The sequence below is a fragment of the Dreissena polymorpha genome, chromosome 8, assembly GCF_020536995.1.
Source record: "Dreissena polymorpha isolate Duluth1 chromosome 8, UMN_Dpol_1.0, whole genome shotgun sequence".
NCBI lineage: Eukaryota > Metazoa > Mollusca > Bivalvia > Myida > Dreissenidae > Dreissena > Dreissena polymorpha.
The window spans coordinates 59,612,627-59,634,091 of NC_068362.1; the positions used below are offsets into that span (position 1 = coordinate 59,612,627).

A 21,465-nucleotide genomic window follows, 5' to 3' on the forward strand; every position below is an offset into this window, starting at 1 on the left:
ACAAAATACTCTCTTTTAAGTGAGATTGTACGATTTTGTCAAATGTTTATGAATACACGTGGTTTAAAAAGGGCAGGTTGACTCAATCGTATAAATATATGCTCGGAACGTTTATATTTTCAAGGCTGTTCAATAAGCACAGTGGTGAGTAGGCTCGCTTCTCATCTATATGACATGGGGTGTATCCCGTTCCCGGAAGTAGTCGAGTTTGCGTTGAGGTCATCATACCGGGCTGAGGGAGTTTCCTCCGGGTACTCCAGCTTCCCCTTCCCAGAACTCAAGGTCAGGACAATATTGAAAATATTTCAGTTATAATTTAATAGCTGGAAATTGCAGCTATAGTTAAAAATTCATCCCAACGTTTGTGATTTAAGTAAGTTAATTAGGTAGGAGGGCTAGGACACACTCTGTGTCCATACATAAGGCAGCCTCAGGAGCGGAAGGACCTCATTAACTTCGAAATACATACACTCATATTAACGAGCGTTCATTGTGTTCTAAACAAAGCATATCTTAGAAACGGAATAACCTCTTTAACTTAATAATACAGACACTTATATTTACAAGTGTTCATTCTGATCAGAACATTGCATATATCAGAAGGAAATTAAAACCTGCGTTCGATAGGAATACTCCTATTTGCTTTAATGTTATATTTAACATTTATTGGTTCATATCTTGTCAATACACTGTGCTTTGTTAGAATTCTTAAGAAAATTGGTCATAGCCGAGAATTGTTTGTATACGGGACAGAGGACTCGACAGTTCCTTAATTTCAGTCGCGAGGTGCTTCACTTCTTTCCGTAAGTAATTTGTCGAACTTATTTATCGTCCATTTTGCTTTCTTCCTTTTCCTTTGTTCTTCAGGAACAACCAACAACCTTTTAACTGTCGTAATTAAATAAATTACATATAAATGTATATGTTTGCATACAGCGTCACAACATTAACATGGTACGTGATAACTCTTTAAGCCATTTATAGATCGCTAGTCTTGTTTCCTGTTCACGAAGGCGAAATAACTCTAAATAAGTGGATTTATGATCTAAAAAATAAATAAATAAATACATTCATTTGGTAATAACTTTAGACTTGTTTATCCTTACATAAACAAATAGAATTAAAAACTTATTTTGAGTGCATATCTATATATATATATATATATATATATATATATATATATATATATATATATATATATATATATATATATATATATATATATATATATATATATATATATATATATATATATATATATATATATATATATATATATATATATATATATATATATAGATATATATATATATAGATATATATAGATATATAAATAAACAAAAATGCTGTATTTATTTTATGCCGAAAGCTTTATCGGTAGGTTTAGTATATAGGCCGGTTTGTAGGCGCCAGTTCCGTATTGATGTCACCGTGTTCAGGAAATCGAGTTTTTCCGAGGAATAGCGGAGCTCGAGTTAAATGCGGGGGCTGATTTCATTTCCTTGTTTGTGGAAAGTGCCTCGATACCATGCGCCCATAAGCCCAAACATCATCCACAAACCGGAAGTATGCAAGCGGTTGCTTTTCTGACTGCCGGAACATTTCCTCTTCCCAAGCACCCATGTAGGTTGATGCATAGTTTAGCCCGAGGCATGAGCCAATAGCCGTCCCTTCCGTCTGTATAAAGTATTCGTCGTTGAAGGAGACGGTGTTGTTTTGCAACACAGTGTCCATCATCAAGATGACGTTCTCTGTAGGAATTTCCGGGTCCGCTCGGCTGTTTAAAGCCTCTATAGCCGCAGCACGGGCCTCATCTCTCGGGACACTCGGATACAGGGCCTTCACATCCAAACAGAATATTAGCTCACCATCCGGAAGAGGTTGTTTCACTTTTTGTATTTTGTTTAAGAAGTCCATAGTGTCTCTTACAAACGACGGAAGTGACGTCACATGACTTCTCAACTGGTCCTCAACAATTTCCGTCATTTTTTCTGTCGGGTGGCTTCTACCATTCACAATGGTGCGTAACGGCATTCCAGGCTTATGTTACTTCGGATTCCCTTGAAGCTTACCGGAAGTGCCTATATACTAAACCTACCGATAAACATCTGTACCTACACAGGGATTCTTTGCAACCGGAATCTACAAAAAAGCGATACCATATGGTACCATATGGTCTGGGTGTGCGTGAGAAAAGAATATATTCAGAGGAGGTTGCCTACCGGAGGCACAGACAGGCGGTGAAAGCACAGCTTGTTAACCGTGGATATGACGGGGCGTTTGTAGAGACAGGATTAATAAAGGTCGACAATAAAAAGAGAGAGGACATTCTACGCGAAAAGACAAACTCGAAGCGTGATACGAGGATTCCGCTCGTGATTACGTTTTCGCGCGCACTACCCAACATCATCCGCAGACACCTATACACGCTGCACACGTCTGATCGAATGAAGGAAGTGTTCCCTGAGCCCGCATTAGTAGCCTTCAGAAGGGATTGCAACCTGCAAGACATCCTAGTACACAAGAAACACAATAGGATGTTCTTCTGAAAGCCCAACATGAGCGGGCCTTGTTGGGCGCAGAGGTGCGGTTTGCTCGTACATGATGAAGGCGGACTACTTCACAGATCCCAGAGGCAGAAAGTACAGCGTGAGAAACAATGTGGATTGCAAATCATCCAATGTTGTGTACGCGGTCAAATGTCGTCGCTGTCGCAGGTACGTGTATGTGGGAGAGACCGGCGGAACTCTGTACCAGCGACATCTGCTGAATCTTTCGTGTATTCGCACACAGCACAGTGACCCGGTAGCTGAACATTTCTGCACAGACGGACACTCCATGGATGATTTCCAAATAATGGGACTTAAAAAACTCAGCGGGTCGGACGAGTATTGCAAGACCATTGAACAATTATGGAAGGCAAAACTAAGAACATACCGACCATATGGCATCAACGTGCAGGAATAAACAGCCATAAAGGGCGCCAAAACAATGTTGACGCCGGAAATGCATATCCGTATATAAATAAAACATCTTGAAATAAAAAATGGTCGCTAATGAATACCTTGAGGTCGAAAGCTTATGCATAAAATAAATACAGCGTTTTTGTTTAAATAATACAAGGCTTATAGAGACTTATATATATATATATATATATATACTAATACATAGTGCCAGTTACGCGGTTTCGGTAGTTTTCAGACTATACTTACGAGGTCACTATAAAAAACGGGGTTTGTATACAACCCCGCGTTCTAAGCACCTTAATTACTATAAGGGGGGTGTAGGGGAGGTAATGCAATCAAATGTCAAAATAAGGTCTTAAATCGAAAACCACAATCACGTCTGAATTGAAAACACGTTCTCATTAAAGTGCACAGTGAACCAATGCATTTGTAACGGCAATACAAGCGAGAGAAAATGATGACTGCGTTGCTTCTTATGTAGTGGGTACAGTAATGAAACATTTTAATCAAATTTACTTCAACTGATATTTATAATTGGGTCGTGTTGCTTATGCATGACAATCACATTTTTCTTTTGGACGTCGGACCTCGGACAGTTCCGATAAAATATCCTTATGTCCGGTAACATTTCCGAAAGTGGTGGTGCTCGTGTTAAAAAAAAATGATATGATATTTGATAGATATGATAGTTGGAAATGAAAACGAAACTACGAATCAGTTATAAATATAGGCTGGAATATGTTTTTTTGTCTTCGATAGAACGGTTCATTTCCAACCAGTCGAGCAAAATGGCTATCTGTGCTGGTGAAACTCAACGTGCTTTATTTCACAACAAGTATAATCCTGCATTGAGTTACCTAACGTCAGCGAAACACAACAGTATTTCATTGGATTAAATGAAGTGTGCTGGTTTTAATCCTTGTTATGATTGTAAAGCAAAAGCGGAGAACAATACGAACTTCCCCTTGCTATTGACCTTGGCAACATATGATGTAAAACTAAGCACTTCGAACAGCGATAAAGTTTCACCGAGTACTATTGTGTTTCATAATTCTGCATACACATACTTGTTATCTATTCAACAATTACCAAGCTTTCTTCTCTTTTAATTGAAAGATTTACCATGATATGTTATACAATAACACGTATAAATTTGGTAAGCATTTTACATTATTTTAGATTATTAAAAAATGTGAATGTCCATATAATAGAAATAAACTGAATACAGGTATTTTCTTATGGTAGCGTAAACGTAAAACGACGAGGTCCGATAAAATCAGGTGTGTTACGGTAAATTTCAAAAGTACCCGACCTCATGTCCTGTAGGATTATTTGTGTCTTTCGAATGGAGACAGCTAAGATGACGATCGTTCTGAAGACAATACCGGATTGCATTTAAAATATACTTTCAGTATAATATGTTCAATACACAGACAAAAATGATTTTACCATTTCGAACGTGATAAAAATTGCAAGAGAGTTTTTCATTCTTTTTAAATGAAGTCGCACTTGCTACGTTTCTTCGAGACGAGATATATTTATTACTGTAACTTATAGCAAATAAATAAAGCGCAGAATGTTGCGCGAGAACCGAGTACACAATATACCATAGAATATCTTAGAATCGTTATTAGGATCGTAAGTAAGGATCAGGATCCTTTTATAAACTACATCTTCGTTATCAAATGATAACTGGACTTATATAGTACTAACAGGTTTTTAATACACTTTTCACATTAAAAAATCTAGTGATTTATGTATCTCCTATATCTCCATTGAGATATAACACTGGTCATTATCCCACAGTTTATCGAGTCTGTTTTGTAAAATGTTTAACGACTTCGCAGACATTACTTCGTAAGGTGATTTACACCTTTCAGATATGATTGTTTGAGGGAAATTTTTACTGTCTAAAATTTGTGTCACATGTAGGTTTTGCAAGTTTAAAACAGTGTCCTCCAGTTATTGATTTAGTGAAGGAGAAAAAACGTTCACATGGTATATCATCAGGTTGATAAATAATTTTATAGCACTGAATATCTCCTCTTCTATGTCTGTTGTAAAGGCTTGGCAGTTTCAAGTTTTTAAAACGATGATTGTAGTTCATATTTTGAAGGCCTGGAATTAATCTTGTGAAACGCCCCGGAACACCCTTAATACTTTCAATTTCTTTGCGTTGGTTAGAATACTAAACTATGCTTCCGTATTCAAGTTGTTGGCGCACAAGAGCTTTAAATAATTTGACATACGAGTCCTTATCCAGAAAGTCAAAACACCTGCCTATTAGACCAAGGGTACTGTTGGATTGTTTAACTTTACTGGGGACATGCTTATTAAATTTATATTGTCCTTGAAGATGATACCGAGGTCACACTCCTCATTTACTGTATTCAATTTGTTTGCATTTGCATAAAAGAGGAAAGGGCGGGGCATCAGAAGGGCAGGGTAGGGCGCGGCGCCCTTCCATTTAGGCCTAGCTGGTGCACTGGTGTTATTTTAGATCTTTGCAACACAATTATTGTAGCTAGTAACAAGGCCTGTTAAATCGTTGACGTATAAAATGAACTACAGTTTCACTAATCTTCCTCTGTTTGTTGACACAAGATTCAATGCAACCGATGTCTTGCTTGGTATCGAAGATTGTTTGTTTGAATACAATAGGACGTGTCTATTAATAATATAGATTTTATTTGACATATTTGCTTATTTGTTAAAAGGTATATTACATTCAACAACAATTGAAATCATGGTACGGATTTGTTTAACACTGCTACATCGTATTGATTTAAAAGCAGATGAGGTCAACGTGTATGCTTTCAATTTGATAATTGTGGTGTGGTAAATTATGCAATCATGATAGACAATTGTGAAACATTCAAATAGGTTATCAATTAAAACACACTATTTCAGACCCAATGTGTACAAATAATGGTTGAGGTATTTATACCCTACCAAAACCATGGTCTCTTTTTTCGAAACGTCACTTTGTCAAGTGACTTCGTCTTTAAAAGCATATTTTAATTTATTTTAATAACTTAGAACTTAACAGATGGTTTTTTAATTTCCTGATCTAATTTAGCAGTCAAAATTTTAAGTTTCTCTAGGACTGTTTACCATTAAGAGAGTTAATTGTATGTTCCTATTGTTGTAAAGAACGCACACAATAGATGTACTAAAAGGAATGTGCTTTAAATTAAAAGTCAATCGACTTGTGGTCGTAAATATATGTACACAATAATCCATGTTCGCGAATATTAAACGTTTCGCTACATACCAATGTACATATCAATAAGTCTAGTTTTAAATAACGGGATTAATACATTTGAATTAATTGACTCAGGATACATCCATACATCTACAAAACCAGTATTTTGAAGCGTACTTTCGTTATCTATTTGTTACATCGTTTTACTTTTTTTTCCGCAGCGTTTTGCATATAACATATTGTACTTAATATTATGCAATTAGTTTTTTTAACAGTATACAATTTTATAAATTACTTTATAATTCGTACATAGCGATTTATATTTAACGGGTATTGCCCTAGTTCCCCTTTTACTGCGAAATCAGAAGTACTCTTTTTGACACAAAGTATTTGTTTCAATAATCTTCTATGAACTCTCTTAATATCCACAGTATTTGAAACCCCCCAACCTCACACGCATAACACAGTATTGAAGTAAAATACTAATTAAACAAATTCATCATTATTTTAACAGGGACATGCATGTCTATGGTAATTGAAAAAAGCGACCCCATAGCCTTTAAGTCGTTATCTGATAACGTTTGAGTAGATTGTATAAATGCCCCTCCTCTTGATGGTACAATGCCTAGATAGTTAAATGATTGGACCATTGTACGTTCTATGTTTTTTATCCGACCTTTTTATTTGTGACTACTTTTTTTCCTAAATTGACTTCCAAGCCGCCCGAATTGATATTTTTCACAACAATTCAGTAATCTCAACTGACCAGAATTGATCAGTATTCGTCAGATACATTCTAGAGCTGAACTCTTCCATACTGATTTTCGCCAAAATTGTTCCAAAAAATGCCAAAAGCATCAACAATATGAAACCTAATCATGTACATAACGGAATCCCCAAGAATATTATTAACCTGTTACGTATGCACGCTGTGAGTCACATGAGCGCCAATGTCACGTGATGTCCACTTCCGCGCATATCACTACAAAGAAGAACTACTAAATAACACAATCAGTTTGTCTGTGTTTGGATCTAAATCCATTAATGTTAATACTTTGTATGTTTTAAGACATATTTTAAGTTTGTTCCTGTACACTAGCAAGTTATCTACCTTTATAACTTAAACGATATCAATACGAAACAAACATGGCTGTGTGTGTAAAATATACATTAAAATTGGACATACACGACAAACTATACACGAGGTTAAAATAATCAAGTCAATGACATGTTCAAATAAAGATGGCTGCGTCAATGAATTAAACGTTAACGGGCATTTCATATTGACTATGGAAGGGAAAGACCGGCAATATTGTTCATCACCAGAAATGTTGCATGTGTTGAATATTCAGCTCATTTGTTAAACAGAGAATTTTTAAAATGCAACATTTTAATATCTGTTTTGTACAACTGTAAAGTGTGAAATGTTATATGTTCCGATTCTACAAAATGTTGAATGTTTAAAAACAAACATGTAACTTCTTAAACTACAGATCTGAAAATGAAGAAGTGCATATATAAATTCTACATCTTCATATACCTAATATTGTAGTCATAATACTAAATAAAAGATAAAAGATCCATCTGAAAGTAAGTTGATGACAAACTACATTAGCATGTTGAAAATTACCTTATATATATACCTAACACCTTGCACCATAAAAATCGTTGTTAACATTTACAATGGTTCTCGGCCCGTAAGCGAGGGATTGGTTCCTGGCTAAGACGAAAAATAATTGTGTCGCTTCCACCGCGTGTAGGTTTCATGCAGACTTTACAACTGTTCAAATGTCAACTTGTAACATTGCAAGATGTAAAGAAACGCGATGACTTATCTTCCCTTACATCCCTCCTTTGCCTATATAGAAAACAAACAAAACCTCTGTTTTTTGGTACTAGCCGTTGGGACTCGCATACCGGCTGAGGGGTACTAGCCGTTGGGACTCGCACACCAGCTGAGTGGGTACTAGCCGTTGGGACTCGCATACCGGCTGAATTACAGGCTGAATGTATTTTACTAGCCGTTGGCACTCGCATACTGGCATACCGGCTGCTCGCATACCGGCTCCGGCTGTCCATTTATTATTATACTTAACATAATTATCATCATCAAACCTTCAAATATACATCACATACTACAATCTTTCTAACAGTCGTCATACAGTGACATTCTATGTAAATTTTGCCCAATGCATATATCAATTATTCAATTCAATATATAATTTCCATAATATGAAATATTAACACATTACAATAAAAATAAAATGTTAACCTCGCGAGTTCCCAAAGCTGAATGACAAACCTTCCAAAGCGCCTCTAGCGGAAAATTCATACTGAAGGGAATGTAATTTTCGACTCATTCAATAAATTCCAAACATCGAAAATTATATTTGACGTGTTTTCATGCTCACAGTGGAAATCGGCAGCTCGTTAAAGTTACTGTTCCAAATTTATACTCTTTAGCATTCACTTTTGTAAAGAAGCGTTAGAGTTGTGACAAAGTTGTGTGCGTTGTGTGCGCGATTTAAAAACAAAACTAAATGTATATTTTACATTTTGAACATGTAATTATTTTATTAATTGAACAGTTTTAATTGGACAATGCACGAGATGATTTTTGAGATGGCTCCACCTTAAAAATTAACATTGTTGAAAATTGAAACATTAAATATCAAACATTGTTTATTTGAACGGATATTATTTGACATGTATGTATAATCTATAATTGCAACATGGAGCATATCAACTGAATACTCAACACGTGCAACATTTCTGGTGATACATAATATTGGCGGTCTTTCCCTTCCATAATTGACAAGGTAGCAGACGATAAAAAGTGTATCGCTAGAGATCAGCTGAAATTTAAACTACGTGAAAACAAGTGGTTGATAAAAAAGTTAACATGGGGCGGGTTATACGAGTATTAAAAATGTAGTCATACGGCAGACGGAGTGTATTTACGAATTAAATTGGCACTATACAACAAATAATGTAAACATGATTTGAACGAAATGTGTAGGACAGCATATATTTAAACTGGTAATGATATTATTATTCATCATTCATGCAGTTGTAAACAATTATGCAATGGTCACGTGGTTTTACATGTGACCCGCGCGTGTTTAAATTTAGATCATTTCTGTCCATTGACAGAAATTGAAAAGCCCTATCTTTGTACTGAATTTGGGCATTTCTTGACCGATTTTGACCAAATTTGTTGCACATCTGACATTTATACCATCACATTTTGACTCATAATCACTTTTTTGCGACAAATAAAATGAGAAAATATACAAACATCAACGCGGCCGGCTTTCAGCTTACATCTTTCACAATCTTCGTATAGATTATATATAGATTTTTGAAATTCTTTTGGTTTTTCAGAAAGCTATCAACTACTGCAAACAATAATAAATAAATAGAAAGCTTGTCTCTCTTTGTCATGCTTGTATTGTTATTACTCAAAAACAAATTCGATGTAGTGAGCAAAAAGAGAAAAAAGTACAGGCGAGGCTGTCTCCCCTTTCAATACTCCAACTACGCAATTAAATAAATCCGGAAACGTCCCCATATGTTTTACACATTTCACTTCATCATACATCGACTGAATAATGCTAAACAATCTACCGTTAATGCCGCTCTTAATATACTTGTATTGAATCATAGCACTTCATTAGGTCAATATAGCAACAGTATAGTTTCTGTTTACTACTAAGTTGTTTATCTATGAAAGCCTTCAGTAGAAAAAATAACATCCACTGTGCTATTGTTAGATTTGAATCTGAACTGAGCATCGGTGAATGTGTCGTTTACAATATCCCACTTTTTAAGTTTATAAATACTGTTAACAATTTGGCGAAACAGCTCAATAATGTTATACCTCGATAGTTGATTGGGTCGAATGAGTCGCCTTTTTTGAAAATAGGTATAACTACTCCCTTTAACCAAGATTTTGGAAATGAATATATTTCAAGAATATATTTAAAAATATTTCCATTAGTGTATCAAAGACTTCCTTTACCACTTTAAAATATTCGTAGATAATATTATCGACTGAATGAGGTTGATTTATCTTCAATAATTGTACATTTGCCTCTCGTATTACTCCTTCGCAAATAAACTAAACAACTCTTCAAATATCTCTGACGTCATATTATTTGTAGTGTGACGTTTACATATTCGTTAATATCTCCTTCCCCTTCACATATATTTGAAGAAGAAAACTTTTTAAGATGTTCAAAAAGGCATTCTTTTTAAATGACTTTTTCTTCAAAATTATTGTTTTAACATCGTATTTCATTCATTTTAAGATATTGATTCCTGTTAAAATTACGCTTAGATTGTATGCACTGGTACGTATAATCTTTTTTCGTTATAAGCATCGCATTTCTACTATGACCATCTTGATACAAGTTGTGCTTCTTAAACTTCTCAATATATAGATTTCGTTTTTGTTTACATACATTTTCAAACCATTTGTTACTTGTGTTTGAAAACAGTGAGCATTAGCCAATTACGCTGTTTTGAGCCTTTTTCAAAGTATTAATTTCCGTAATTATTAAAAGCAATATAAATCGGTAAACCATTTCATCCGTATCTAAATTATTTTCTATGAATTGATATATGTCCTTGCATAAGCGATTAACTCCTGTAGTATTCATTAAAAACCGATCACTATAATTAGTATCCATTTAACGCAATAGCATTCAGTGTTAATAACATACCAGAAATGTTTGTAATCGTTTTTAAATCAAATGAAAGCGGTGCGTGATTTTAAAATTCGGAAAAGTCTTCACGCAGAAAATCGTGTTATGGTCAAGATAAAGGTATCCGGCTAACAAGTTATCAACCACGCTTTCGCAATTATGCGTGAAACACGTGAATTGAAAGACACTCGTATCGACCGTTACATATTCGAAAATCACGAGCTTTGCATAACACCAGTAATCTGTCGCCAAATGCGTTAGTTCTATTATCATTAGATACCCGAGGAAGGTAAAATCAAGTTCGTCATATGCTGATTAAAAAACATGTCGATAATAACGTACAAAGTCCGATTTTTTTGCATACCCCCGCATTAAAATCATCACAAGCTAATAACATTCATTTGTTTTGAAAATAACATTAATCGTTTTCTATTTGGAAAATGCATATGTATAGACCGCATCATTCAAATGTGAATATTCTGGTGCAATATAATTATGTAAATAGTAAAAAATATCTTTCATTCTGGTAAAAACGTCTTATCTTATTTAATCCATAGTACAAGTATATAATCTTGGTCGTTTTTAACTAGCTTAGCGCCCTTAACATAATTATTGTTGATATATACTAAAATTTATTCACTGTTACTTTTTGCACGCGTATCTTGTTTTTTTCTGTATGAGTAAAATAATGTAAAACCTTGTTATTCAATGTCACTGTTTTTATTATTCCACGTTTCACTTAAGAATATAATGTCAAACTGGTTTGAATATTGGCTGAAGTTACTATTGGTCCTTTTTTGCTGTGTCAGTCCTTTGATATACCATGCAATGCATCGTACTCCACTCTGGCTCCAGCCCAATCGATTCCTTTGTTGCGATGGCTCTTCGTACAGTGTCCTGTTTATGTAAAGTTTGTCGCCAACGATGTAAGCATCTTTTTGTTGTTTCCGTCCGATTATTACACTACTGGGCGGCGAGCAACTCGAACTAACTTATTTGTATATACCTACAAATGATACTTTAATACGATACTTTAATACACTTCAGGGCATTATAACACTCTTAGGCGGCAAGCGAGTGTATTATGTAATACGGCCTAGCAAACTTCGAGGCGTTAACTTAAATTGAAGTAATTTAGAGTAGTCTCCTTTATTGTGAAATATATTTTGCCCCAAGCATTACAACATGAAAAAACAACAACATGTTTTTAGTTTTATAAACTGATAAATGTCAAAGAAGTCCGTGAAATGTGTTTAAATTATTACAATTTAAGATTTTTATTAAAAATTTTCACTGTAGTCCAAGATAACAATTTAATACAATCCAAACGATAAATTTTGTAATCACTAACACGTACATCACCTATTTGATCATTTTGTTGGTTTGTCATTCATCGGTCGCATTACAAAATGTCGATTCCGTTATATAAGAATGTATCTCTCAAAACTCGGTGTTTATTATTTGAGGATACGTTTTTATTATTTGAGGATACGTTATTGTCAGTGCTGTAACATTTATAGTCGGCAAAAAGTTAAATAATGTAATAAATTTTATATTTATTAAAGTAGTTATTACTTATCTGATTATAGAACAGCCCAAATCAATTGTAAACATTTTGTTTTGCGCCATGCGTTCGTGGCTTATTTACAGAATAACGTTTTGTAATCGAACATTGGGAATAAATAAATGTTGTCTCTTAAGACGCAATCATGTTACATGAACACGAATAAAGATCATATTAAAGAATATATGTTAATGTCAATCGTATAGTAAATATTTCATATAGATGTTTTTCACAGTCAACATGTACTGTATTAATGATCTTCCACTGTGTTTATAATATCTTCTTGTGATGCTGCTACTACTACTGCAACAACAACAACAACAACAACAACTACTACTACTATACTACTACTACTACTTCTACTACTTCTACTACTACTACTACTACTACTACTACTACTACTACTACTACTACTACTACTACTACTACTACTACTACTACTACTTCTACTACTACTACTACTACTACTACTTCTACTACTACTACTACTAATACTACTACTACTACTACTACTACTACTACTACTACTACTACTACTACTACTACTACTACTACTACTACTACTACTACTACCACCACTACTACTACTACTACTACTATAAACATTTGGAGACGGCCTTTAAGAAATATCGTTTGCAATGGGTTAGTCTATTGTGGCCTGTTCGCATATAATACATTGATATCTAACCTGTAAGTCAGAGCTTGGCTTAACATTTTAATGAATTGACCACAACTTTACCTTTAATTTTGACCTTTAAGAATTGCTTTTGACGTTAAATTTGTGTCATTTCTTTTGTATGAATCCACTGGGGCTTTTACAAATTTGTTGTTAATCATTAAACTCATGTATTCCTAAATGTTGCGGTAATCGCGATTTTTTTTCACTATAGTTACACCGTATTCCATGGGGTCAAATGAAACACTTCACATTCGAATGATTGTGTTATTGTTAACAATGATGGGCGAATTTCTGTCGGAGACATCTGACGAAAAGAAATCATATTATGAATGGTGGAACTTCTGAACGCAGACAGATTTGCTTACGTTTCAAGGATTGTAATAACATTAAACAGATGAAGGGGAAGGGAAGAAGGAAGAAAGTTAATGTTAAATCAAAAAGCTAAGAGTCTTCCTGTTTTAAAATTAAATAATATATTAATATCTCAAGCTTTACATAGTGAAACTGGATAGTTCAACATTCCCGACAATTATAGCAATTGTAATTATTTTCAATGGTTGATAATGATTCTGCACGGAAACCACGTTTAGACACTTTCATTTTGAATGCAACGAATTGTTTACGCTGGGCTAGGACTTTGATCAACCACTTAATCAGCAATATCTTTCTAATTAACTTCTATTCCAAGGCAGATACTATCTCAACACTCGAGCGTTCTCTTTGTGCGATATGCTGTGTTTAATTTCCTTAAACATAGTAAAATGTTCGTAACAAAGAGAATGCCTGTCATAAATAGCAAGTGGTGGTTTATAAACACGAGCAATTATAGAGGACAGAAACGTTCACAAAGCATCTTTTAATGTTGAGAGTAGCAGGCAATAGAGGACTGCGTATATTTAGCTTTAAATGCGAAATTATATCGGTATTATTAATGTTACCAATATTTAGACCCATTGATGTTGTTGTTTTGATTTTGCTATTTTTCGCTCATGCGCACTGACCGTTTGGCAAAAGTTCTGGTTACAGTAACGTTAAGCATATGCATATAAGCATGTGTTTAATAAATAATTCTTTAAGACATTCTGAAAGAAACACTTCATTTTGGTCATCTGTATTCTCGCGGTACTCTACGTTCAACTAAAATGGAAGCTAAAACAAATACTAACTTTATAAATTATTGACTCATTTGCGAAAATAAACTTATTTCCCGCTGATACCCATCTAAAGTGTATTTAAAAAGTGTTAATATTAAGTGGTAGGCAGTTAAGGCACTGTAGCTGGTGATGCCGTATTGGTATTCTCGCGGTAAGAAGGTCAATAGGCTGTATGTCACTTAATCACAGTCTGTTTATAATATCTTCCAAGAAGCCAATTTTGAAACAGTAAAAGCCATTATAAAACGTAAAACGTGATACTTACATGGATATTATTGGTTCAACTGCCGTATGACCCGCACCACTGTGATAATACAATTCCTCTGGACGATGAATGTACCTTAAGGTGCTTCCACTTAGTAGTAATTTAGCATTTGTTAAGTGATGCGTAAAAATGGAGGGGACTAGAAAAAAAATCATATTAAAGATACTCGGTAAAAAGAAAAATGCGAGAAGACGAAGTGTAAAGTACTGAACATTTATGAGCAATGAAAATATGATCGTTAAAATGGATGACGATTGTGTTTTTGATGGATAGCACCAACACGTTACCAAAATATTTGCTATGATAACATGTAAAACTTTTTTCTGACAGCGAATGGAAAATTATTCGTGTTAACAGCATTTAGGTGCGCATTTGAAATACCGTGGATATAGCTACCCCGTAAGGATACCGATGTCGACTTTAATACCTCACTAATATTTCGATGATATCTCTTGCATTATTGTGTATTAAGACATTAACTAGTATTTTTGTCAAAATAAGAGTTAATTATTAGCATCGACTTAAGGATGGTCTAAAGACAAAACACCGACAAATGCACACTTCAAATCTATTTTTTCAAGACCACTTTTTTTGAAGCGATCAGTTTTAAAGCATAAATTATCAAAAGTACGTGAACGTACTGCATATATTTTGATGACTGATCGTTATACTTATTTTAGGCTTTATCTTTTTTAGGCCTTACCATACAATTACTGTTAATGGATTCATTTGCATGTTCTAGATGCGCAATCTAAAGCAAGTGTGTTAGAGTATTACAGTCTAATCAGCATATATACAATCACAAATACAATAAAACATAAGAATAATAAAATGCTGCCACTCGGAAGTATCGAGTTATAATTGACTAGAATATTACCGTTTATCAGCATAAGAATCATCATACACTCATAGTGAAATGAAAGGGAGCTAATCCATGAATTCAAATTACAGAAACTGTAAAATGAACTACAGAGTTACCTCTCTTCCAAATGCCGTAAAGTTATAAAGTCTCCACTAAAGTCTTGAAATCAGTTAAAACAGCTTTGTACAATCTTAGAATGATGAGACTAAGTCACATAATTATAGCACAGTACAGTTAAAGACTATATTAAATAATAAAAGTTTGATTGCCCCCACTGACCTCACCTTAAACTTTGCCATAAGAAATTAACCATGACTATTGAAAGCGAAAGTAAAGCACTATTGCGCATAGTAAAACATGTCTTACAAAGTAATATATCGCCTATGGTCAGACATCTACGAACTGGTCCGTGGTGACACTCAAACACAGGGATAAAACATTAATAATAAATTTAAAAGGTCATGTCATTTATTTTCTTAAGTATTAAAACAGTTTTCCTTCTAGGTCGGACATGACAAACACACCATTTTATTAATACTATTTAAAAGATGGTTCAGTACATAAGTATAATAGATAGTATAACAAAAATAAACAGGAAATTAGTGGATACACAAAAGATTAAATGTAAGAGTGACTGAGTCAACTTGAAAGATGTGTACTCATCTCCCACCTAGAACATTTATTTACATCATAGCAGACTAACAGAAATACTACGGTATGCAGTCGCTATTTATACAGAATATTGTAGCGAAGTTGAAGAATATTGAAACAGGTTTTGGCTGTAAGTTCAGTGTTGGAGAGGCTATATATATATATATATATATATATATATATATATATATATATATATATATATATATATATATATATATATATATAAGCTTATCCTCATCAACTAGATTCACAAATTCTGGCATAACACTACTTGCTTTCTCCACCAAGCGATCTTATATGTTCATATGCATTGCATGATAGAAATACATGTTTTTTACATTGAACCGCAGTTTGTCATATAATTTGGAAAAATTCTTCTGTCAACAGAAATATTTTCATATCTACCAGTTTCAAGATTTATTGGTGCTACTCCAATTCTGAATTTAGCTAGTGCAGACTTATGCTTAGGGGGCAAAAATATTTAACAATAATGATCTATTTTGTAGTCGTTTTTCAACAATTTATTGTTCTTAATGTATTACCACTATTACCATTTCGACAAATAGTTCTATCAAGTTTAGCTCTCCATTCATACACATACATTGACATAGATTTAAGAACAGCTTTTTTACCAAATGGCTTTGACGATACTGTTACACAGTTACGTGCATATTCTTCTAAATCTAACTTTTCCATACATGTATTAAACATGAATTGCCCATTCTTGCATCTAGTGTTACTTTTCATTAAACATGCAGAAAATACCTTATAATTGGCTCTATTAACATCCATTCTTAAAAATCTATGCCACCGTCGGCATACAGATCTCCACTGTTTTACATGTGGTGGTTGCCATGCTTACTCTCCATATAGAGCCGCCGTAGGTGTATACCGTCCTACCCCAAGATAGTAACGCAATGCCCTATTTTGTATTGCATTTATGCAGGAAAAAGACCTGTCACCCCAAAAAGAAGAACCATATGATATGACTGGCCAATCCATTGAATCGTACAGCTTCACAAAAACATCATATGATATGGATCCCAATGATTTAGATTCTACAATCATTAACCCCAATGCTCTACCTGCCCTCTGAGCTATACACTTAGCAGTCTTATTATACTCTAGAAACTCATCAAGTAACAGACCCAGGTTGGTAGAGTGTTCAACTATTTTAAAACGATGCTCACCACATGTAAAATCTAATTAAGTTATACATACCCACTGAGGCCTAAAATGAACAATGTTGCTTTTCGTTGGGTTGACTATCATATAGTTTGATGTACACCAGTTTGCTAACACATTTAAAAGAAATTGAAGATCATTTTCAGATTCAGCAATGAGTACACTATCATCTGCATATTGTTATATGGAGATCTTATCATTATCTATGTCAATTCCTTTTCCAACCGCTTTAATTCCATCTACTAGATCACTTATGAACAGATTAAACACTAAATGTGACAACGAACAGCCCTGTCTGAGTCCACAGTTTACATCGAACCATTCCGTTGTAAGACCAATTTATTCTTACACAAGACAAGACTGAATTATACAATTCTATGAATGCACAAAATGTTGCTAACTTGTTTCTTTTTAGTTTCTATAATAAAAGTTAAACCCCTATTTGACATTGGATCTCTCGGATCAACGGTACTTAATTTGGGAATGGGGCTTATTATTATCTTACTCAATTCTGATGGAATAATTCCCTTTCGAAAACATATATTATACAAAATATGAAGCAAAGATACAGAACAGTCATTTTTCAATGTTTCCATAGAAATATTATTACAACCGCAGGCTTTACCATTTTATGCCTGATTGACAGCTTTAAAAACATGTTTGCGCTCAGTCACACACATATGGCTCTTACAATAAATTTTTATTTATGTAAAATTTTAATGCCCAAATCATATACATTTTTTATCTAAAATAAAATCATGCTCATAAAACTATTATGTTGTCATTATTCTTTATTTTTGCAGTACTAATATGTTTCTTAAGATCCGATTTCATTCTCCGTTGCATAAAATATACACTATTTATTTCTCTTTTGTCGTTAAAAGCACAATTTCTGCATAAATGTGTGACTAATATTTATATGAGTAAAATGTATTTGTTTTTTATTATAATGTACTTAATGCGAGCTGATCAATCTGATAACGCAGCTCAGAGGCTCCGTTGCTGTGTATGAGACAGGAAATCAGATAACGAATTTTTGAACATGGCCATTAATCTTGTCAGATTATGTTGTCCAGCTCGGGTTGGGGGTCGAGTATAGCTTGGATGTCTAGCTAGAGTTTTTATTTCAAATTTTAGAGCTACTTATATTTTTACTGAAAAGTTGCAAAATACAACTGCTCTTAATACTCCTAATAAGACGTGAAGTTATGCAATCCCGAATGTATACACGGTGTGGAAAGTTACCCACAAACTACAGTTTTTATAGCCAGTTGTTAAACTGTCCTACTTAGAACGGTACATTTGCATTGCGTTCCAACGAATAAAATAGCGCTGAGACTTACGCTAAGTCATGATGATCCAACGTTCTTGTAGCCTCATAAAAACTATGAGTGTTCAAGAAAATACAAACCAAACTAATTTTTTAGCAGCAACATGTATGTTAAAGGCTGTCTTTTCAAGACGCGTGTAAAGCATAAACATGTACCGTTCTCTCTAGAGAACGTAAAAGGCTTAAAGTATTTATTAGAAATACAGAAATGAAGATGATCACATCGATCTATATCTAGATTAGTTTCTTTAGATTTGATTCGACCGATTATTGATAAACACTATAAATGATACATGGATTTCGTTGAAGTCTCAAAAATAAAAAGACCTAAATATATTAAAATATAAAACGATGTTACATACATACATACATACATACATACATGCTTAACACAAACATATATTAAAGCAACTATGACTTCCGTGGAAACTTGTATCCCCTTATGCATGGGGGAATTTAATTATCACAGCTCTCCCTCTATGTGCTTTGCCTCGTTTTTTTTGGAATTCATTTATCGTAAAAGATGGAATGCGAGGTTGAGCGGGTAAAGAAATGCTTCTTTAAATTTAGAATTGGTTATCCTCAAATTAAAACTACACAAGTGTAAATGCCAAGTTCAATGAACACATTTATATCGTATCAAGAGGAAGATGATTTCCCACACGGATTGCACTCGTGTAATCATAAGCCAAGCGTAAAATGCTTTTTGCATAAGTTACTTAGCCCGGTGCCCGCACATTTTACTAATAAGGTTAATTGATACAAAAACACTTATATATAATTTTAAAATCTAACAACGACGGATTTATCAAAACGAAAATAAAACAGTACGTTAGATATTTTATATGTAAGTATTTAATTATATAGAGTTTCCTAAATAGATTCATGTTGTCTATGTAAAAGCTATTAAAATAATGCCTCAAACACGATAGTAGCAATACCAGAATATGTGCATGTTATATTTATGCGTTTACCAAGGCGTACTAGGTCGTTTGAGATAACCCTTTATATTTTTTTCGGAAGTCAACGAAAATGTTTTCTTTTTTTTAAGGTTGATAATTCTCACTTTCAAATGCTTTCCATATCAGTATATTCTGTGTTGATTTTCCAGGGAAATAGATTGCGAGTCGGTTAAACGCTTAACAATACGAAATAAGGTGGTTGATATTAATTTACTGACCCTGCGTCGCATATTCATTGAGCATCAGTGAAACCAATATTCTGCGAGCCTTGTTCGAAGTGATATTTAGAAACACAAATTTTGTCAGTTTGAATAACACATAATAAATATGAACTAAAAACAGCTATCGTTAATGGGTTCTTCATTATGTGTTTAACGTTTCTTCACAATTCATGAAAAGTTAATTCTTAAAGCTATACAAAGGCATGACAAAATTTTGGTATTTTTGGTATCTGAAACCCGTACTCTGAAAATCCGATCTGGACAAAATGTATATTTATAATATCCGATCGCTTTTTGAATATGGAGACGCCATCTGGAATAATTGCTCTAAGCACTGATTTAGAATCTAAACAAAATTATTTAGCCAGAACTGTACCGGAACCACTGACTTTTTAATGCATTCTCTTAAACGATTTAAATTGGGAAACACTTTCAAAAACGAGGGACACTCAGACTTATCTGTCTTTTAAAGTCACAAATCTCACGAAATTATCTGAATATTTAAATGATAAACCACACTGGACCAAAACCATAACTATATAATACACTTTAACAGAAGTAACCCAATTTGCCCTTTCGATTACAGCCCGGCGTTCGAACAAAGTATAACAGTTGTGGGGAAATCTATGCAATGACATGTGAATTAGTTTACACCCGAGTGAAAAGAGACCCACACTTATCAACATTCACAACATAAACAGCCGTAAATGTCATTTTGCTAGAAACAGAGCAAATTTAATGTTGAACCCAACAAACTTTGTCTTGAACAATATCAGATCCAGCATCCACGCCCAAGGTATAATTAATCGCAGTTCCCGACAAGTGTGTTACATACTTGAAAAAGAATTGTACTGGAAATTATAATGTACCAACCTCCCCAAGAGCAATCAAAAAGTTTATAATACTCTTGAAAGTCAAATATTCAATAAAGCCTTGGTAACGTGCATAGCATTAATAGATTGCTTCAGCTTGCATTGCCAACTTAGCTTTAGCCTAAAACCAACTTAATTTAGGAGTAAATAGACTTACTAAATCCATGTATGTATTAACCGACGTAACGTTTACACGATTTCCCCTATAGAAACCAACTTACATATGACCGCAAGGCACTCAATGGTATCAGCGCAAAAATGTTAACCACATTTCAAGTCTTGCCTAACAGCTTGCGTTATATGAATGCGGTGAAAGGCTTTTGTTATGCCGCAGGTAAAACGGGCGGCCGGATGGAATCGCACTGCAAACGAAGTAATGGACCCTACAAGCGATTGCCACTGTGTAATAAGTTAATTTTCTGTTTGTTCACGCTGGTGTACTTAAACTGCACAATTTTTTATTAGGAGTACCAAGGAGAATAACATAACCTGTCATAATACATTATATACTTCTATTTTCGTAAAAAATCATATCGAGAATTTTTGTCGTAAACCTGCGAGTTTAACTTGTAGTTAAAATAGAAAATTCTATGTGACAAATATTTCCCGAATTAATGCCGAATTTCTTTGAAAGGAAACTATGACATTGATAAAATCAAGGTAACAATTTTAACAACACGTAAGACAAAATCGTTCACGAAAATACATGTTCGCTAATTTTCCACAAACAATTGTCGCTATTATCTCCGATAGAGGCTTTGTGTAGGACAATGTTTTTCTAACAAATGCCAGATACACGAAACGTCGTGGTTCGGCTAGTGAAGTGATAACAGACTGTGA

General features: G+C 34.1%; 1 protein-coding gene across 1 annotated transcript in view; it reads left to right on the plus strand.

The window, feature by feature from the left end:
- Positions 1–632: 632 nt before the first annotated feature.
- LOC127840565 (slit homolog 2 protein-like) overlaps positions 633–21,465 on the plus strand; it is a 47,236-nt gene continuing 26,403 nt past the window's right edge. Inside the window, exon 1 of the mRNA XM_052368976.1 lies at positions 633–803. The gene's annotated coding sequence lies outside the window, so the exon portion shown is untranslated. The remainder of the gene's footprint in view (positions 804–21,465) is intronic.